Source organism: Fringilla coelebs (assembly GCF_963513975.1).
Source record: "Fringilla coelebs genome assembly, chromosome: 8".
NCBI lineage: Eukaryota > Metazoa > Chordata > Aves > Passeriformes > Fringillidae > Fringilla > Fringilla coelebs.
Window position 1 is genome coordinate 27,783,325 of NC_140066.1, and position 21,830 is coordinate 27,805,154.

Genomic DNA, 21,830 nt, shown 5'->3' on the forward strand with positions numbered 1-21,830 from the left:
CAGCATAATGCTTGGTTCATTAAAAGAGTTGAATATCTAGACTGATGATAATTTATGATTTTATTTTTTTTCATCTACCTGGAATTGTCAAGAATCCAGTCTACTTGTAATGCCAAGAAACTGTTCCATAGGATCTCAATCCAAAATTCACAAATTAAGAATGGTTGTTTGGCCTAGTTGGAAGGTTTCTCCAGAAAAGCACTTGTTTGGTCACTGGAACACAGTTTAGTAACTTCCAATACACATTCATGGACAACTTATTCCTCCCACTCATCACTTCCCACAGACTCATTTTGCATTGTAGTCTTTCTAAACTTCAGCAGCTCCTGTCCTTGGTATTCTCTTCAACCTCTACTGCACTTACTGACAGCAACCCTGTAACTGTCCCCCATCTCCATCTGCTCAACCACACAAGGCAGAGTCTCTGTTTTCCTATTTTCAGAAATAGCACTCTGCCTCTTTTAACCTGGATTCATCTTTCAGAACAAAATTCAACCATCAGGATGCAAATGCATCCTTTTTTTTCTTTTTGACATAGCCAACAGCACAGGAAAGGGGTGAGAGCATTGTTGATTCCATGCTAGGTAAGTATGCATGTAACTATGTATGACCATTTCTTAAGAACACTAATTTATTATACTCCATGATCATCAAGGAAAATGGAAATCTGAAGCACACAGAGTTTTAGGAGCATGCCTGACATGCACTGGCTTTTACCATGTGCCCCAGCTGCTTTATCAAAAACCAATGACAACACCACAACAAGCAAAAAAAAAAAAAAATTCCCTGGCCTGACTGCTCAGTATCAGCCTTTGAAATGTGGTTATTCTATTTAACCCATTTCAAAGGCTGATACTGAGCCAGAGTATTGTAGCAGGCTGAACATCAATCATTCATGATTGCATTGCTCTGTATCCCTGGGGATGGATGTGAAAATTTTTATTGACGTTCTAGGCAGTCATGAGGAATTGTACTCTGACATCAAGCACAGGCATTTACCTGATTTCTCATCTATCAGGAAAAACTCTGCTCCCTGCTGTCCACTGACATGTGTAAGGAAGGCAGGGCTGTTGAGGAACATACAATGCTGTGCTGATACAACTACTCTTTTTGAAACTCCATTATTTACTCTCTCTTTTCTTAAAAAACCCAACAAAACTGTCTCCCATCAGGTGGAGTTCTCCTGATGTCTCTCCCACAGTCTGCTGCTGGGTAGCCTGTGCAGAGTTTCACCTCTTTTTTGTCCTATGACAACATTCTATTTCTTCTCAGTGGTAAAAAATGGGAATGTATATTTTTAATAACTATTTTTTCTCCTTTTTTTTCTCCTTTGCAGGATTGAGATATACAGAAGAGCAAATAAGACCCTTGAAGGCCTTTGAAGCAAATGGCTTTTAGAAAGGCCACACTCCCATCACTAATTGTTTAGTATTTTCTCAAGGTCAAGCAAAGGGCTTGAATCAATAATAAGTTGCACAAAACAAGCTAGACAGGTTAAGGAGACTAAGAACTCTTGTCAAAATACATGACATTAATTAACATTATGAAAGCAAAATAGTAGTAGTACCCCATAAAAACTGCATTAGGAAGGAGATGGAATAACACAGGTCATGTTAACTTAGTGCAAAAGGGAAAGGAGGGGGCAGCATTTTTTTCTGGTGAGAGTTAGGAAACTATGTAGCTCAGAGGCTATAAAGAGACCTCAAATATAGATCAGAGGTCTCAGGTGGTGCTGGGGGACTCAGATGAAGTTCAACTGAGAAATAGTTGGTGTTATGTAGATGTTAGCTCCAGCTGGGCTAAATGCAGCTGCACTTGTTGCAATTTTATCTTTTGATTTGAAAAAAAAAGAAGGAAGGGAGGAAAAGAAAGAAAATATATAAGGGAAATAAGGAAGAAAGAGAAAAGAGAAATAAGCAAAGAATGAGAGATTCATCCTTGCCAGACCTATGCCTTCCTTTCTTTTTTTTTTTTCTGCCAGTAGTGGATGATCATGAAACAGCCAGAAGCAAGGGAACAAGAAGGGAAAGAGAAAGAGGGAGAAACTGTGCCTCCAAGGGGTACAGGGGTGCTGCTGTTGTGTGCTCTGCCCTCTGTGCCACTGATTCCCTGAGTGCTTCACTCCACACTGAGGAAAAGCAGCAGCATCAAAAGCTGTCCTTGGCCACCCCAGAATTCAGTCCAGCCTGTGTTGGAGTGACCTGTTTTGTGATCTACTGCTATGACCTTGCTGCTGATTTATGGCTTCTTGCCTGAGACAGTGCAAGGAGTCATGAAAAGTTTTTTTACTTTTTTTCTTTTTAATTCTACACTGCTGCCATCAATAGCTCCTCTTTGGATGTGCTCTGCAAGCCTGTGAGATAAAACAATACCCAGGCCTCTTGACCCTTCTATTATTTTTCTCTTCCACTATCTTTTTGTGCCATGTAGGAACCATAAAAGAATAAAAACTCAACACACTCTTCTACCAGTTCATGATACACTCTAAGTACATTTTTATAGCAAATTTAATGTTCATGATCACCAATTACTCTTGGAAATCATCATAAAAGGCATAAAAAGGCTGATACTGTATATTTGCTATACTCTGGAGGCTATCTCCAAGATGGAAGTGCAATTTTGAGAAATATCCACAATTGCTGTGGGATGGTAATTTCTGAGTACATGGTGTGTTTGTGGTTTGGGCATGCATCGCATTTATGGGCCAGTCCAATACTCATCTTTGAGAGGATGGAATTGGCCCCCTTCTGTAACAATAAAAATCATTTTACTGATAAGATTTCTTCAGATTTCTTCTCTTTGTTACTGTAAAATACTTTCTTTAAATGTCTAGGAAATAATCGGCCTTCCCTATTTCTCAGTTGTAGAGACAAGGCTTCTTTCAGAAAAAAATTGGAGTGGCATGAAGTGAATAAGCAAGGCAGGGAAATTTTTCATAGTTCTATGAAATGATATTAATTATAAGAATAACAGCAATAGTAATGCTACTACTAATAACTCAGCAACCATAATTTCTAGCCAGTAATTCACACTACAGCTAAGCTGATAGGACTTCTCAGGGTTGTAAGAACCTGCTGAGCCCATAAACATGTTGCAAATACCATCAACATGATACCTCCCAGACAAGCCTCTGCAGAAATTTCTAAGGAATATTTTATTAAGAATAGCTGTCATCAGAGACAGAAAAAGTATTTCAACAGCAGATAACACTTTTTTCATCCCTCTCTGCTCTTCTGTCTCCAAGAGAGACAGAGATGGGCTTCCATGGGGCTGCTGACAACTTCATGGCCATTGACTTCCTTCAGCACAAAGTCAACATTTGCTGTTCATGCATGCAGTCTCACAGCAGCTGAGTAAATTAATATTAAAGACATATAATGTATCATTATGTATCATTATGAGAATTTTTTTTTATCATCTTACAGAAGGCCAAAAGCAGCTGATCATTAACAACCAGACAGGTGCCATGCAGAACAGTCCTGACAGACTATTTTACCCCCCCTTGGTGTGCAAGTGTTTGAGGGGTCACTGTTTGCTCCCCACAAACCTATCAGATGTGGTTATCTCAATAGATTTACACACCACCAGTGCTTACAAACATTAAATTGGTGTGCTGGAATCAACAGAGCCTCCCACCAGTCAGACTCATCTCTTTTTGTGTGTGTGTTACTCCAGACAAGCTCAGTCCTCAGGTAAAGTACACAAGACCTAGGGAGCTACAAGCAATTTGTTCAGACTTATTCCAAAATAAGAGAGTCGCAAATAGTGGATTGGAGGGCAGTGAACAAGTTCACAGAAGAAGAAATCCATGGAAGATTACTGAAAACAGCAAAAGCACATCTGATTCAGGAAAGCTCAGAGTTCAAGTTTCCCTCAAATATTCTTCCAGCCTCTTCTGTAATCCTTGTTCTTCCCCTAGCCTTACTATTCCACTGGCAGCTGGGCTTGGGCACTGCTGGAGATGTCTACATGGATATTTGTTCTCACATAGCACATCTGAGTAACTTAACATGTTCATGGCTTCTTGGAAAACAACCTGAGGTTCACCAGGCTCCTCAGTGAGCTTTGTGTCCCTATAAAAAAATTGATCAGCAGAGTATAATCTTCTCTATACATAGTCGAGGTTAGGCAACTGATAAATCCTACTAAACTTGAGGTATTCTGGACAGGTGATGTCATGCTGTGAGGGGTACAAAGAGGTTGTGGTCATCTTTAAAGGTGTTCCTATTTTTTCCCCTTCTTGTAATACTGGAAGTATTTCTTGGAGGCTTTTCTGAACAAGTGCAATATGAAAATGCTGGAGAACCTAGCTCAAGTACTTCCTCAAACATCTGTCACTATGATTGAGCTTTATTTTCATGTCTGAATTTTCAGCCTGAACTCTGGCTTGAATCATTCATATACCAGGACTCTTAGAAGAACTAAATTTTGTTCAGAAGCTTTTGAAATTCCATGAGGCTCTTTGAACATGTGACTCCCAGAATTAAATTTGTAGGCTGTGTATGTCAATAAATGTCTCTCTCTTGTTTGTTTCAAAGGAAGACATTGCTCAGAATGGGAGGAACTAGGAGCTGGATTTCCATCCAAACTTGTGTGGGCTCCTTGTATTGCCCTGGATCTCAGAAATAAAGTTAAATAGATGGGGAAAGGCTATGCTGGCATGGTTGCAGCTTGGGAAGCCATAGCTGAGCTACTTTTGAACTGCTGATGCTGCTGGAGGCAGAGCAACAAGATTCAGTATGAGATGGAATGGGAATTGCAACCATCAGCTTGGGCTGAACTTCAAGACAAAAAATTCCCTTTCCTTTGCATATCTGTCTATCCTAATGCAATTACCTGTATGGCACTCCTGCAAGGTCAGCAGGTGCTATTATTCTTGACAACAAGCTATCTGGCAGGATAACCTTTCCATGGAAAACCTGTGCTTAATTCTGAGTGCCAGAAGCCTGGGCACACAGTGTAACATGGGTGGGAAGGATGAACCAGCTGGAGTGACTGCAGGGTGAGTGGCCTCCCTTGCCCCCAGCACATTGTAATTTCCCATGAGTAATTTGGAAGATATTAACAGTCACCTCAGCCATGCCAAAAATAACATTTGTTTCTCCTGCTGAAGCTAGTGACATTTAACTCTAGAGGAGAAATGTAAATATCGTTGAAATATCTCCACATCTGAAAAGTTCCATTCATATCCACAAGTAGCTGCCAGATTTATCAAACAATAAATCAAAGTCACTTCTCTCCAAATAGGAAAATGGCAACCCATAAATCTCTGGACCAACCATTACCAGGCACAAGTGCATTGTATTAGGGAAGGATTCCATCAGACAGAACATGGTCAGCAAAATCCAGCTCCATGTTCTGCAAGGGGCTGGCTTTGCACATCTCTGAACCAAAGCAAGTTTTCCTGTGACTTTCCTGGCCCAGCCTCCATGCCACAGAAGGCTTCTGTCAGGACAATGCAGTTCTTCCCATCACCCTGAGGAACTCAGCAGATCATCAAAAGATTGTGGGGAGTCAAAAACCTGCAGCCCTCTAACTAAGAGTCTAGCCTATGAATGTTTATGTTCATTTTTTTTTGTGATTCTCATTACAAATATTTTAACTGCATAATTTGTAAAATTTGTGTTTTCGGGGACTACATATAAAAGTAATTATATTAAATGCCTTTTTTAAAGGAAGAACTTATTTATAAAACACAAGGTCAGCCACTTATGTTTCATTTTCATCTTAATTTTTACTTTCATGAGATCTTATTCTGCAAAATGGGCTAGATTGCAATCTGTCTAGATTTGTCTCAAATCTAACCCTTCTTCCTATACTTCACATCCATTGCTCACTGTAATGCCACAACCTTGGCAGTGATTGTATCTTCAAGATAACAAGGTTCTGTCTCTCCAATAACAAATGCAGGCTAGGAAGGTAACATAGTAAGGAAGTAAGAATTAATCTTTTAAATCCAAATATATTTCTGATAGCAGGGCTTTCTCTTGAATGCCCAAAAGATCAGACATTTTTCAAGTTGTTTAAATAAAACTACTGGTATTTTCTTAGGAGGTAGAGTTTTCAGTCTGTGATTAGAGTACATAAAAAAAGAGAATCCAGAATTGATCTCATGAAAAAAAAAAAGTACCACTGACTTCAGAGAATGAATCTGCATGGATGCAATAAGCTTTGCTTTTCACACCCACAAAGAGGAAAACCATGCATTTTTCAGATTTCACTGCCCCTCACAGTTCTTCTCTGAAAAACCTTGCTTTCTCTTATAAACAAGGGTTATGGACATTCTACCAGTTACTGACACAATCTACAAGAAGCAAAAGTTCCAGAAATGTTTTCCACAATGTGTTTGGTTTTTCACTGGTTTAGTCCTTTTCTACTGGCAAGAAATGGAAATAGAGCCTAGAAATCTCTTGGGAGTAGGGGAAGTGTATGTTGGAATTAATATTGTCTATGGAAAGGTATCCAGTGCACACTGTCTATGAAAGAGCAGCAGCTTTTGCCTTCCAGTGGAAACTGGATAATGAGAAGGAAATGGAAACTGATATTCTTCTGACAAGAGCTGTTGAGATCCAGTTTTCAGTCATCTCTGCCTTAACACAACCACACTCAGGAGGCCACTTTGGCTGCACTGTAGCTTTAATTAAACACACCTCTCAGTTTTGCTTTGAGTGAGCAAAAGCTCACATCAGTGAAACCACAAACCAAGACTGGCACTACTCAACCATGTCAGCAAGAGATCCAATAGCAGGACTCCCAGATGTCATGGGCAGGTTTCAGATTGCCAGAGTCAGCAGCCAGATTCTCAGAAGCTTTTGGCACATTGGATGCAAAGCTGTTGAGTGCCTGAAAGGGACAAAGAGCCTGTGAAAGTCTGGCTCCTGTTGGGCAGAGAGGCTGAGCTAGAGAATGGCCCTTCCAGGCACAGGGAAGCTCGTCCTGTTGCTGTCACTCTGGGCATGTTCAGCAGGTAATCAGAGTGCTCTGGCACTGTGGCTGTCAAATCTGCACCTCTCCTGCGTTCTGAAGTGGCACACACACACACAAAACAACAGAGGCAGAGATACACTCACAAACAAAAACTTTTCATGTCCCTGGGATGTTTTGAGCTTAAGAAAAATTGCTCTTCATCCTGCACAATCCCAAGTCTGACACCTCCCAGCTTCCTGCTGAGCTGCACAGCTCTCAGCACTAAGCAGTGTTTTTATCACCACTTGACAATTGTGAGCTCACGGAGTTAAACACTTCTAACTTGGCTCTCAACTCCAGCTGCCCCCTGTGCTTTGCCAAGGCTCCTGTAAGAGTGCCAACACCATCAGCTTCTGCTGGGGACAGACAGAACTGGTCTGCTTTTTCAGGAAGAGCTTTTCAGAGTTCCAACACTTTCTATCTGTAGTGAAATACAAAATTTTGCTAAATATATATAGAAAGACTCATATACACACACACACATATATTTACACACAGATTAGAAGGAAATTGTGTCTGGTTTGAGAGCAATTCCTGGTTCTTGAATTTTCTATCATAGCTCCTCACACAACAGTTTTTATTATTTACATTCCCATTTAATTGGGTCTAGCACATGACTGCTGAAATTACAGATAACCTTGCCTATCTAAAGCACTGATTTATGTTTGGAATTGTTTAATCATTGCTTTAAAATGTTCACAATAATTTGATTTTCAGAAGCCTCTTAAGAACAAATGTTAGACTGGAAGAGCACAGAGTAAGAGTATACTGCCTACAGGACAGACAGAAGTCCTTTTTCTGAGAAAATAAGACAAAATAAGGCAACATTAAAGAAACTGCTATGGATTAGCTGTGCTGAACAATCAGAAAACTAATGTCTGAGTCCTTGGCAGGCTGACCATCCAGAGCTAGAGATTGAGTCTCAGCCCAGGACACAGAGGACAGAGGTACCTGTCTCCTATTTCCCTCCATGGAAGAACAATCAATAAAAATTATCAGATTTCTATCACAATCCTGGAAGCAGAGGATTGATGAAGAAAAATGATTGAGTGTCTGATCTAAAGCCAGTCTCAGTTACAAGAGTGTCAAAATTCATCAGTTTCAGTAGATCAGGCCTTCAAGGTTGTTTCTACTGATTGATGTCTCACTGTTGTTTCAGATGTTGCCAAATAGCATAAGTACTAATAAATTCCCAGGGAAAAACCAGATTGAATGGACAGTGTACCAGACCCTTGTGCATCCTGATCAGTCTTCCCTTAGAACACATAATTAGCTAAAAGTACTTTTGACTTCTCCTTGAGGCTGCAAAAGCATTTTTCATTTCATAGGTCATATCTGAGAGAGCATCTAGAGGAAGTGTGATAGTGGCTTTATAATCTTTTTAAAAAAAGAATTGGCTCAAATAGAACACATACAGCCAAGCCAGCAGGAAAGACACTCTCTGCATTGCCCTGTAAATATTAAGTTCACAATGTAATGTGTGTCAATTAAGGGTGATTTGTGCTGTAAACCAACAGACAATATACAAAACAATGGAATGAAATCAGTGCCGTATTTTAAAATATAACATCCATACAGCCATCATACAGCAAAGCCCTATAGTATTGCTGAACTCAAATTAATATAAAACAATATGCTTAAGAGATATACAGATTACATGGTTCTCCTGACAATTCCAGCCAGGACCATTTACATCTGCCTTGTTTTGTTTTTCTGTTCCATTTGTTATTTCTGTTTCTGAAGTACAGAGCAAACATCAAGTCTTCTGGAAGCCAAAGACAAAACTTGGTGATTTATTTTTTATGTTGGTAATAAAAAAGAAAATCAATAAAAGAAATTAAGAAAATAATACATTCAGATGGGCAGATATTAAAAATTCATCTTTTGCTATAGTCATAGGGGAACTTGTAAGAAAAAAATTTTAGTACAATCCATGATCATTTTATACAGAGATTGACAGAAAGATAAGTAAGTCATTTAAAGTTAATTGAGTCATCAAAATTGGCTTGCCTTTTTTTATTTGTTTTGTTGGTTTTAAAAATTTTTTTTATTGAGGACATAACCAGGTGTAAAAACCACACCTGGAAGAGAAAAATTTTATCATCCCTTCCAGTGAGATTAAATGAAAATAATTGCAGGACTGTCTGCCAAAAAAGAGAGGTTCAGATGACCTTAGACATATTGACACAAAACCTGAGACCTTACATTGGCTCACTAGCTGAAACAAGAGTGTTTTGAATGTGGAGCAAAAGAAGACATCAGAAATACTTGAATTTGAAATATATATGTAATATAAAATCTGAAACACAAGTTCTTAAAATCAGATTAACACATGGATAAAGAAAAACAATCAAGACATAGGAGGTTCTCTCTGAAATCCTCCTCTGAGGATGACAAGCTTTTGCCCAATTTAATCTCTTTTTCTCAATAAAAGAGAAACAGGACAAAAATTGATGGCCCTTGTTTTGCAGACATCCAGACTCTGTTCTGCAGGTCCTTTCTGACCTTTGATTATTCTCTTGCCTCTGGTTCAGGTGAAGAACTGAAAAATAGAGAATTCAGGGGATATTTTTTCCCCTTATAGAAGAAAGAGATTACAAACTGCAAGGATTAAGGATTTCATTAGGTTCCATAAACAGTTGTTTGATTTCTGGAATTATATTCACAGATTCTTCACAAGCAGAGCTGCTTAAAAACAACCCTTTCACTCAGTCCCTTGGTTTCTTTTGTCACTTGTCTAAATCTGTCCATCTATCTGCAGCAGACATTGGCCACTCTGCCTTTACTGGAAGCTAAGAAAGCAAGGTGGTAAAAGTTTCAATATCCCTGGCTATTCCCAAGGAGATACAATTTCTTTTTGCTGTTCAGGCCAGCAGTCCACTGGACTACATTTCTATGCCTTTCCACTCTCCATTGCACTCATTTTGGACAAATTAACACCATGTATTTTTGCCTTTGGTTGTTCACTTCACAACTAGAAAATTTATTGTGTATTTTTGACAAGGACTTGGAATTCCACCGAGTAAAAAACCAAAACAAGCTACGAAAAAAAAAAAAACTGAAAAGCCCAAAGCAACAGAACACTCTCATTAAGAGAGTTTGCTATGATTCATTATCTGACCTCCAAGATGTGAATTACCAGTCACAGGAAATAAATGTTACATGGCATCTTCAGTGGTCAGAGACAGAATTTCAGAAAGCTTGATTTACTGATGAGTAAAAGAAAAGCAAAAGATTTTAATCCCTGATTAAAAGAAATGCATGTTTTTTAAGAGAAAATGCTCTGCATCTTTTAATAATCCCTGCTAGCATCCATGACTCAAGAGGAAGCATTTAATTTTGCCTTCTTTTCTGCTATTTTTCTTCTATTTTTGAATGGTGTGGAGAGGGTGGAAGTTATTCCACTGAGCAAATTTCAGCCAATAAACTGACAGTGAAGTGAATGAGACTCTCTACATGACAGTCCCTTCTCCCTGTGTAATCACCAGAGAAGTCCATCCATAAATGACCCTTGGTTTCCATTTAAAAGCCTATCATCTCAGTAGGAAAAGTCATCTGAAGCCTTCTGACTTAGAGAGAGAAAGCTCTGCTAGCTGGCCTAAGGGCAATTTCTTCCTTCTGTTTTTCTCTTTGAGAGGCAGCAGCCCAAGTGCATTACTGTCCAGAAAGTCCTGCTCATGAAATGGGGGGGGAGGAATGGGGAAGGAACAAAATAAAAAGAGATCTGGAGCTGAGGCAGAGAGAAATTCAGGATATGGTTTCCTTTAGTGCAAGCAGCACATCTGTCAAGAAGTGCATGATTATGATTCAACCCAAGATCCACCCCACTACAGCCTCTATTATTTTTGTGGGGCCGTACCCACACAACTTTCCCTGGCAGTACAATTTACTTTATGAAAACTCTGTCATCAGAGGCATGGCAGGACACCATGGAGAGCTGGTGATCACCACCATGCCACTTTGCCTCTAGCTTTTACTAATTCTTTCAAGCTAACATAACCCATTAAAATAAAACTCAGCCCCTGCCTGGACCAATCTTACAGCATGGGCTAGGCTAGCACATGCACTTGTTTGCAAGGCAGTCTGCTCCCTGCACAGGAAAAAAAGGACTGACTTCTCCACCTCTCTGGAAAATGATCCCCTACAACAGCTGCAGCCAGCATCCTCAACACCTTCACAGAGAGCAGCAATCATCTAGGACTCTTACTTGGTGGATGTGACATAGACCCCATCCTGAGGAATCACATGGTCGCCATGGAAAAGTCTCCATGGACAGCAAAATAGATTTAAATGATGTTCAGGAGAGGTCAAGCCCCTGGACAGCTTCCTTGCCTGGGCAATTCAGCAGAATAAAACAAAGTTCAGTTTGGTTTTGCTTTTGAGCTCCTAGTGCAGATAAAGCCTGACCAGAAGAGTTCCTGGAGCCTGGGAAGGTTGCAATGGACAAAGTTGTGTCCATCAGGAGCCTCCCACTGAGAGAGCTGCCAACAGCAGGCTCACATTGCTGCTCCCAGCTGACAGTGCCACAGAGCTGCTGCACTCCTTCCCCTCTGGAAGAGCCCCCATCTGTCACACATGGACACAGCAATGCTGAGAGAACAAGATCTGATCTGATGGCAGGGAATCAAAGCATCTCTTTCATGCCTTGGGGCCTGTGTCTGTTCTCTCTACACCTCTTCACAAACTCACACAAAGCCTCTCATTCCTCATCCCCATCCCTTCCTTCTGGCCTCTTCATGGTGGGAATAACAGCAGAAAGCCTCCTCTCCCCATCCCACCTGGCCTTCATCTAGCAGGATTTTACACCTCCATTAGCATGCCAGAAACAACCACCCCAAAACCCTCATGAAACTCCTTAAGCACCACGCTCCATGGCAGGGCTGCAGTTGCATTTCTAGGAAGCTGCAGATTTCCTTAAAGATGCCCACAAGCCTTGGTGTTACCTGACATGACCTAGCTCAGCTGAAGATAAATGATTTTGTAGAACTGCAATCTGGCTAATCACTGACAAAAAAAAAAAAAAAACAAAAAAAAACCAAAACACCCAAGCAGTGAGAAACTCTCTGGGCTGCCTGACCTGTACTGGAAAATCAAGGTCAATGTATTTCTAGATTTTTCTAGAACAAAAGCCTTGAGCCCAGCATCACTCACTCACTCTCAGACAAAGCTCAATAGGGTATCTGAGACTTGAGAAAGTGCCTCAGCAAAGATGCACAGATAATTTGTAGTAATTGCAGGTGGCTCATGCAGAGTCATAAGAAGCCTCCCTTGAGTCAACTTACACTTAAGTTGGATTTCTTCCAAGAAGATATTTGACTGAGTGGGGTTTTTTAAAATCAAAGCCAAAAAAGGAATTTAAAAAGCTTTTAATCACTGTAAGAATCCCATTTAATCAGACTGAGTTTGTTTCTTTAGCACTGATGAATTAACCTAATCACAGTGTGATTTTGCTAAGAATTTTGGTACTGTAATATTACAAGTTTTTTCTGTTAGTTGCTTGCATTTGTGTGTTACAAACCTTGCTTACAGAAAAAGGTTGATAAAAGAAGTCTTAAAAGCAGCCCCTAACCAAATAAATGAATTTCCATGTTCAGACCCTGCTATTCTTATTTTCCATATGGGCATATTTAAATAATTAATATGAACTATACTATGATACAGGTGATTCTAATTATGCAAACTGAAACCAAGCAAACAAAGTGGTTTTTAAGTGAGCTGGATATTTAAAGGGGAAGGAAGGTAAGAATCTGAAGTAGCCAGGGCCATAAGTTACATTACCTATGCTGCCATCATAGCCTACACTTTTTCCCCCTTTCCCTGGGGAATTCATTCAGACTTTGGACTCACAGCTTTTTGTCTGGCTACTCTGAAATGCACAAGCTAATGAAAATCAGCCTACTGCTGAATTTGGAAAGAAACCACAATCACAGTTAGGACAAACTGGTTAAGGCAAAGTCAGATGTAACAACAAGATTGGAACAAGTTTAAACTCCCAGCCCAGTGGAGTCATGGCCAGAGAATTTTTCTGCAGCCATATGGTATCTGCCATGAGAATGTCAAGAAATATTGTTCTTAGCCACATAGCTGTCTGAGGGATGGCAGATGGAGGAAACAGCACATGTGCCAGCATGTCTAATTAGCTGAGAGGCTTTTAATTCCTTTGTTGTTTTTTAAATGCCACTCTATCAGTATCTGATCCAATGACCATGGAAGTGGAGGAGAGTTTCTTCACCGACTCTGGTAGGTGCTGGCTTCAAACCCACACAGTTTATGTAAGAAAGTATTTGGCTGCTGGCTTGTTGCAGAATTGTTTGCAGGACACAGGGAAGAAAAATGAATGGATCAAAAACAAGATGGAAAAGAGGCAACTTTGTAGCATTAAATGCTCGGGGATTTACTGTGAGTCTATGGTAAAGTGGACATTTCACCCTAAATCCAGATTTGGAATGGTTTTGTTTGTGCTTATATCAATAGAAAAACACCCTCAAGGCTGGTTTCCTTTTCTTTCTCTCAGAAAAGATTTTTTTTTTCCTCCCAGTTAAAGCTCTGCTGCTTTTCCTGTTCCCATGGGGTTTTCTCATCTCCATCCCATGCTCTTCCACAATGACATGCTGCAAGGCACCAGTGCCAGGGATCCCACTTCCCCAAGGATGGCTTGGCATCACATCAGCTGCCTGGCTGGGTCCAGTTGCTGTGCCTCATCCCATGCCAGATTTCCCTGTTGTAGGAAAAACAAGGCATACAGCAGGGGGACAGTCACCCACCCACTGTGGGGGCTCCAAAAAGTTCAAGGGCAGAGTTTCTCCCACATAAGGGAATCTCTTGCTGTGCTGAATCATGGCACAACAGAAGGATTCAGGCTGGCTGGGCAAAGAGAAAATTTTCCTTTGCTTTGGGAAGGAGCTGGCAGACTGTGCAGGAAACCTCTCTCCAGAGCAGCACTGAGCTTGTTAATGGTGCCTGCTCACGCTGGGCTGGGAGATGCTCTTGTTTTATTTCTCTGCCAAGGGGAGCCAAGCTGAAAGCTGCTGCCCAGGCAGCCCCCACACACAGAGGGACCAGTCCCAGGCTCAGTCCTGTACTCAGCACTGGCCTGAGCTAATCCATGGAGAGGGGTCAGTGACTGACCAGTGACCTGAGCTTGGATTGCACATTCCTCAAACAAACCTCACAGGGGGGCTGAGGAGAGGAAGCATTGCTATTTCTACCTCATCCACAAGAAGGTACAGGGTGATGACAGCATTCAGATAAGGCAAAATAGAGTTCAGCACAAGATTTGTATTCCAGTCCTAAACATTATCACTCTGCATCTTGGGGCATCTTGCTCAGCCTGGAGTGGCACTGAAAATAAAATCAGGTCCTCTGGCTGTGAGCCAGCCAGGTTTAGGGAGGCATAGCTTGAATAACTGCACTCTTTCACTGCTGTGTGCTTGGGCATATCTTGGTGTTAGATAAAGGAAGAACATTTCCAGCAAAGCAGCCTGCTTTTGTTCCATTTCCCCTCTGAGGTCTGAAGTCTTTTCAAGACTGTCCAGACCTTGATTTGGACAGCACAAGGCAAGACCAGAATGAATATGGTCTGAATCTATCACTCCGAGAGAAAGATGTCATTCAGACTCTGAAAATACAGTTTTTATGAAGACAGGAAAAAAACAAAACAAAACAAAACCACCTACCTGTGGAGCAGAGGTTTTGCTCACAAATGTACATTACTGCTCATTCTTAGGACAGGCACACAACTAAGTTTGGAAAGGTTTAGTCACAATTTCTACATAGAACATCGCCAGGATCTCTGTCCAGGCAGGCATGTAGTTTTTGGGGGCTGCGATTTTTTTTCCCTATGGAAAAAAATTTGCTTTGGTGGACATTATTTCCATAGCAGACAGGTGCCTTCACACATATCAGGACTGGCAGCTGTGCTGGGCATTATATAGCTCTTCCTCTAACCCCATTGCTCCAGTTCATTTGTCTCTCTTTTAGAACTATTTCCTAATGGGAAGTTAGATCTTTAAACATTGAGTTTCAAATTGAAATCTTACTGAATGCTGGTTTTGACCTGAGTTAGTTTCACTTGAGGACTCTGCCTTGAAAAAAATGGATAGGAAGCTTCATACTCTACAAAGAGCTCTCCTCTGTTCTTGTATTTTTTAAGTCTTTACAGCAACGCTTTCAGGAAGCTTCCTAAACTTTAACCAAAAAAAAAAAAATGCAGTCCTAATCTAGCATGGGCTGATACAGGACAATTTTATGTTTTGTTATGGTTCATGAGGAACTGTAGTCAAAACTAAAGATATTTTCCTTCCTGCCTCATATAAATAATCATAGCCAACTAAACGCATTCCCCAGTGTGACCCATCTCTAAACTCTGAGATGGAATCTTTCATTTTTTCTGACTTGATATTCAAAATTGTATAGTGTAAATTTTAAAAAAGATTTTATGTGAAAAACATACATAATTTCCCAACAACGATTTAAGTTTGTTTTAATTGACTTGCTGGTCTTGCTCAACATTTTCTACTCCACGGTTTTAACCACATTCATAATCCACTCAGCATATGGCAAAATCTAGGAAAATTCAGTAAGAGAACCATTAGAGTAAGTGGAATGAGACACATTGCCTATTTAGCCTTATATATTGCTTGCAGGAATTGCTTTTGCTTCCAGGGAAAGAAGTTTTACTTAGCATGTAGATCTTCAATTATTAAGTGTAATGACTCAGAAGAAAATGTTATTTTCTGTCCCCTGGAGATAAGTAGCTTATGACTTCAAGCACAATGGTAAATATCCCAAAGCTTGAATTCTGGATAGCAGTATTATTTCTACAATTTTGCGAGTTAATACAGAATTCCTACTTGTTTAGCAAACCCCAGTGCTGTGTGCATTGAGATGTGAAGGGATTGGCAAACAAAGCCAAGGAAAAAGGACAAAAAACATATCAAGTTATGGAAGCACCTCACCACAGGACTGAGAAGAAATACTTATTTTCCTTTAGTTGCTGGTTAGAAGGCAGGTCAGTCCTCATCAACAGACAAAATGCAAAGGTTGTAGTTGAAGCATTTGACTCAGATGGGATGTGGTATTCCAAGGGGTTTTGTCAGGGTTGAGCCCCTGCATTTGTTGTGTGTGAGATCAGACCCTGCAGGTCCACAGAAAGCCCAGTCCACAGGGCACTCCACACTACCAACCACCAGGCCCCCTAAGAACCCTTCTGAAAAACTGAAACCTGGCTGAACTGTGGAGAAGATGGGAAAGATCAGTTTCCCTACTTAAAATGAAAAGCACCTGTGCTCTTGAGGTTGAATTCATCAGCACTTGTAATAAATTTTATGTTTCATTTTGCCCAAAGTAAGTAGATGACAATCTTTCTGAAAAAACCTGCCATCCGTAATAGAAGCTGCCCTGCCCATAAATAAAATTACTATGAAAAACAAAACTAGAAAATTTTATCTCTGTATTCTTGACTTCACACTGCATTACCAAAAATTGATCTGTGCATAATTAAGAGTTTCCTTTAGCTAATTTGCTTCATCTTGACCTTTGAAAGTATTTATTATACAGGGAATACTCTTGCATTTCAGATAATTCACTACAAGCTCTCTAATAACATAATGTAGCTGATAACACAGGGAAAGTGTTAAGAAATCTGTTTAATACCAAAAAGAAGAAACACCATATTTTAATATTAAAAAGCTCTGTGAGAGCCAGCGAAGAAAATAAGTTATCTGTTGGATAGGAAGACTTCAGATCTTAAAAATATTAAGCATCAGCTCCAGATACATCACTCAGTTCCTTTGGCAGCAAAGCAGGGACCTCTCATGTATAAAAGCAAATTATGGAAGTGATCAATGCAATGCAGTCCTGATGTGGCAGGTGTCCAGATCAAGCTCTGTGTACAAAGATCCATGAGGTCACCAATGCTCAACAGTGGGACATGGGGGAAATTTCCAATCATTTCACTCAGAAAGCACACTGGTAATAAACTTACTGCATATCAGGAATGTTATATATCTTTCATGCTGCTTTGAAAATACTGTTTTGTTATGAAATTTTTGTTTACTATTCAACAAACAAACAACATCTGACTACATCAGAACCAAGAGCAATAAGCAACAAATCACAGCAGCAGTCGGGATAACAGAATTGTTGAAGAAAGATGGCATCTGTGCTGCAAAGGGACATATTGCCAGATGCCATCTCCTCAGGAGATGTCCTGGAACAGCATGAAGTGAACAATGAAAGGCATCAATGCTTCTCAACTTGGGTTGACCACGGACAGAACAAGTATTTCAGAAAGAGCTGTAAGGTTTGGAGAAGAGGTTGTGGAAATGACACCACGCTCTGAGGTTTCCTAGAAGCCAAAGCACAGGGAACGTGGTTGCCAAAGCAATGCACTGAGCCTCACTACAGGTTCTGCACATCCTGGACCACGATCCACAACTCCTTCAATGTGTTTAATCTGAGCTAGACCAACACAAAGCCAGACTTCAGTGATTCTAACCCAAGAACACCACTACAGAAACACAGATAGAGGTATCCAAACACATGAAGACACATCAACATTTGCCATAAAAATACAGTGGAATCATCTCACTGCTGGCTCAAACATTGGGGCCAGGCACAGGTTGGAAGGTCTGCACAGACATAGCAATTCCAGGTCTCCAGCACAGGGAGGATACCCTGTTTCACCCTAAGCATAAAGGGCTAACTGAGAGGCAGGTTAATGTCTTTTGGGACACAGAGAGAGGGGGACGTGTTGACCACATGGTGTTGCTAGTGGAGAAGTGTATTTTGTGACCTGAGCTTAAAGAATAATTGCAAAATGAACAGTTACTTCTGATGTGATTAGAATAAAAATTACTATGCAGGACTGATGAGTCTGAATCTGATTTAGCTAGGGAAAGCACAAAAGATTTTAAAATCAGAATATCCTGGATTGGATGGGACCCACATGGGTCATAGAGCTCAACTGCCAGCCCTGCACAGGATCATCCCCCAGAGTCACACCATACACCTGAGAACATTTTCCAAACACTTCTGGAGCTCTGTCAGGCTGGTGCTGTGATCACTGCCCTGGGGAGCTGTTCCAGTGCCCAAACACCCTCTGGGGAAAAAACCTTTCCCTGTTATCCAAACCAAACCTCCCCAGACACAGCTTCACACCCTGTCACCAGAGCAATCAGTGTCTGACACTCCCCATCACAAAGATGCTGCAGGGTGCTCTGAGGTCTCACCCCAGCCTCTAGTTTAGGCTGAGCAAGCCAAGTGACCTCAGCTGTTCCTTGTATGATTTCTTCTCTAGACCCTTCATCACCTTCTTAACTCTCCTTTGGATGCTTTCTAATAGCTTTATATCTTTCATATGTTATGATGCCCAAAACTTACCACAGTCCAACACTCAATCATACTCTAAAGAAATACTGCTACCTGTCTTTTTTCCTAGAAATAAAACCCAAGCCCAAACCAACAAAATATTAAAGGCCTGAATACCATCATGGAGATCTGAACAACAGAAAAATCTCTGCTTAGGATGCAAATGAGGTATTAGATAATAGTAGGAGGGAAAACAGTGGAGGTATTGCATGGCTTGGAAATAAAAACACACCAAAGGAATATTCCTAGCTCTTCCCATTTTGGAAGGAAATAAACGTTTTCTTAATCATGTGCATTGTGGTGTAGCAGAAGTTGCCTTACAGCAGGAAACATTCTTCTAGGAAAAAATGGATTCAAAAGACCAAGGAATGAAGAAGAAAAACCTAGCAACAAAAACCAAAGCAAACCCTGAATAGACCCTTAATTATACACATTGAATAAGATGATCACTGGCTGCTTTTGTTTAACATAATTTTAAGGCAAAGTCCTTTAAGCACTGTGGAGAGAATGTAGGTGGTAAATCAGGCTGCTCATTAACTGCTGTAATTCTGAAATATTTTGTATTTCCTGTTCAGGTCCTGGTTTAGGCCTTTTTTGTGTGTGTTAGTGATTAACCTCTGCAGGGAAAATGGAGGGGGCTAAATGGATAATCCCAATTAAAAATGACAAAAACATTTGTCAGCCTAACAGTACATCCTTTCTCTCCCTTTCCTTGGGCACTATGTACTTGATCTCTGCAGGAGGGAACCCTCCAGAAAATCACCCAGGCATCAGCAGTTTTGATGGTGATAAAGATGAGTGCAGCTCTACAGAGGCCCTGCCTGCTCTCTTTACAGATACACTGCAAGGAGTTTGGCAGTGTTCTGAAGGCAGCATTAAAAGCACCACCATGACCAGATCCCTGTGAAACATCCCAGTACTTGGGACAAAGTACATGATATTTTTAGGGAAAATGCTCTATGACACTGTATGTGAACACAGCTTCTAGCCATGGAAATATGGAATTCCTTTCCTCTCAAAAACCTCACTCCCTTAACCCCAACAATATTTCCTGCACAGACACATCTGATCCTGTTTGATGGCAGGGTGACTTGCAATAGTTGAGCTTGCAAGAGCTATTCTAGTTCAACTTTTCCAGTTTTTGTCTGGTAAAGAATATCAGGAAATAAGTTAGCTCATCAGTATGAAATTCAAATAATTTTCTGGTGTTCATCACAAACCCCCTGGAAATGAAAAGCCAAACACACTCTTGACATTTATGCAGGTCTCTCCCTGCCTAATTGCAATGAAAAGATATTTGTATGAATTTAATTTCTTTCTGGTTTAAATCTCTCTTGGATTCATATTCAGGGGATTTTGTGTTAGATCTTAATATCTAAAGAAAAAGAAATACTTGTAACAGTGTTTGATTTTTACCATCTGTTCTCATGACATGGTTGCCATGTTCCTCTGATATTCTTCACCCCTGTGAGCTCACTCAAGGGCACTGGAGCAGACCCCAATCTAAGCATAGAAGTGATGTTTATGGCTACACAAAGATTAAAGCTAAATGTCAAAGTACAGAAGGAGGCATTGTAAAGGGTAAGTATTAAAACCTAATAACCCAGCAAAAAAGTGCTTGGAGCAGGTGAACAGTTTCACTGAAATTCCCTTTGTATCAAATTGTAGACTTTTGCCCTTTGCTCTGTGTGGGAAGGGGTGGGAAGAAATAAATCAGAAAGTACTTGAGAGAAAAAAATGCAGAGATCCCTCCATTTTATTGTAACCAATATATTTTCATATCTTAAATCAAGCTCAATGTTCTTTCCACTCAGTTACCAGTGAATACAGCGAGCAAGAAACTGTTCCGATGTGTATCGCAGAAAATATCAATACGAAAATAGTTGTTTTTTCCAGACAAAAACCCTTTGGGTGATATTTTGTGGGACATTCTGAATCTGGGTACAAAAAAACCCAGAAGATCGGATTTTAATGAGGAATAATTTAGTTTGTGGTAAAGAGAAACAGAGAAAAACCAAGGCAATAAGACAATGGCAAAGGGCTCAAAAGAAAAATGGGCAGGAGGTAGAGTAAGAGAGGGATGCAGACAAAGCAGCAGAGGAGTCCTGCTCTACTAATACAACCATAACCAGAAGGTGAAACCTATATCCAGTGAAACCAAAATTTTCAATTACTTGTTAAACTTATTGATTGAAGAATGCTTGGACAGTCCATTATTCCTCAAACATCCCCAAACACCTCCTGCTATAATTGTCCTGTTGAAGAGAAACTTTTCAGGAGTGAAGTCCCAGTCACATCTTCCCTCCAGAATGAGCCACACAGCTCTCCACAGGAGCTCCAAAAGCACCTAAAGAGCCAAGGAAAGGGGCTGAGAGCCCCAGGATGCCACTGCTCTCTGTCTCTGCTGAACACCTGCTCTCAGTGTGCCAGACAAGGGAACTCTGCTGTCAAGAAACTTGCCTGGCTCCAAGGAAAGAGTCTGTTCACTGCACTGGCACAGGATTTCCTTGATATTTCCAGCAACTAACTTAGTCTCCTTATCTTATTTTTCCTCATCTGGAAGAGTGGGTCAGAAATTTCAGTTTTATTTGTTTTGCCTATTCTGATTAAAAGTCTAAGCCAAGCATTCTTTCCTTCACTGCACTTAACTCAAACCATGTAAAATTCAGAACATATTGTTTCTGAGCTTTGAGGCATTTTCAGCTTTTCACTGACATAAGGACTGAGAGCTTTATGGGTTTATTGGTGAAAGATGGGCCATATAGGGCCTTTAGGGTCACTTCCCCAAAGAGGCAGCCAAAATTACATTGTCAATAATAAACCCACAGCAATTTTGCTGTGTTTACAAACACGTGGGTTTTATCCACTTTGAAGCCTGTAGATGCTATTTTAAAGTTACTAGAAAACCCTAAATTCGGCTTTTCAAAGGGTAGCTCCTGAACCTCTGCTTCTCCCTCTTCTCATCTCACCATCACTCTACTACAAAAACAACCTGCACACAGCTAAGCTTCAAGCACAAAAACAGTGCTTTGAACCAAGAGATTCTGAAGTAGAAACAGTCTTGTTATTTTATCTACAGACCTCTACCAAAGAGGAATGTTTTCCCTCTGCCTTCTGGTGTCCAATGGAAATCATCCACATAGAATGAAGTCCCACAAGATCTTGAACACATGATAGGATGGACTTACTGTGAAAAATACAAACAGGGGGATTATATTAATTTTCACCAAGGCAAAGGAGAGGTCATTCCAAATTTACCAAGATGCAAAAGCACAGATAAACAGGTTCTGTAAAAGTTACTGAAATGCTCTGAAAAGGATTTGTTGGCATCAAGAAACCCCACCTACACTTACTGCAGGGTTTTATCATTCCTTAGATCTATTCTGTGCTACAAATCTTCCAGATGAGCTGGTCAAGATGAAAGTTAAGATGAAGACTGAGGGGTAAAGGGTAAATATTCTACTAGTTGTGTCCAGAATTAACCTAACTGGATC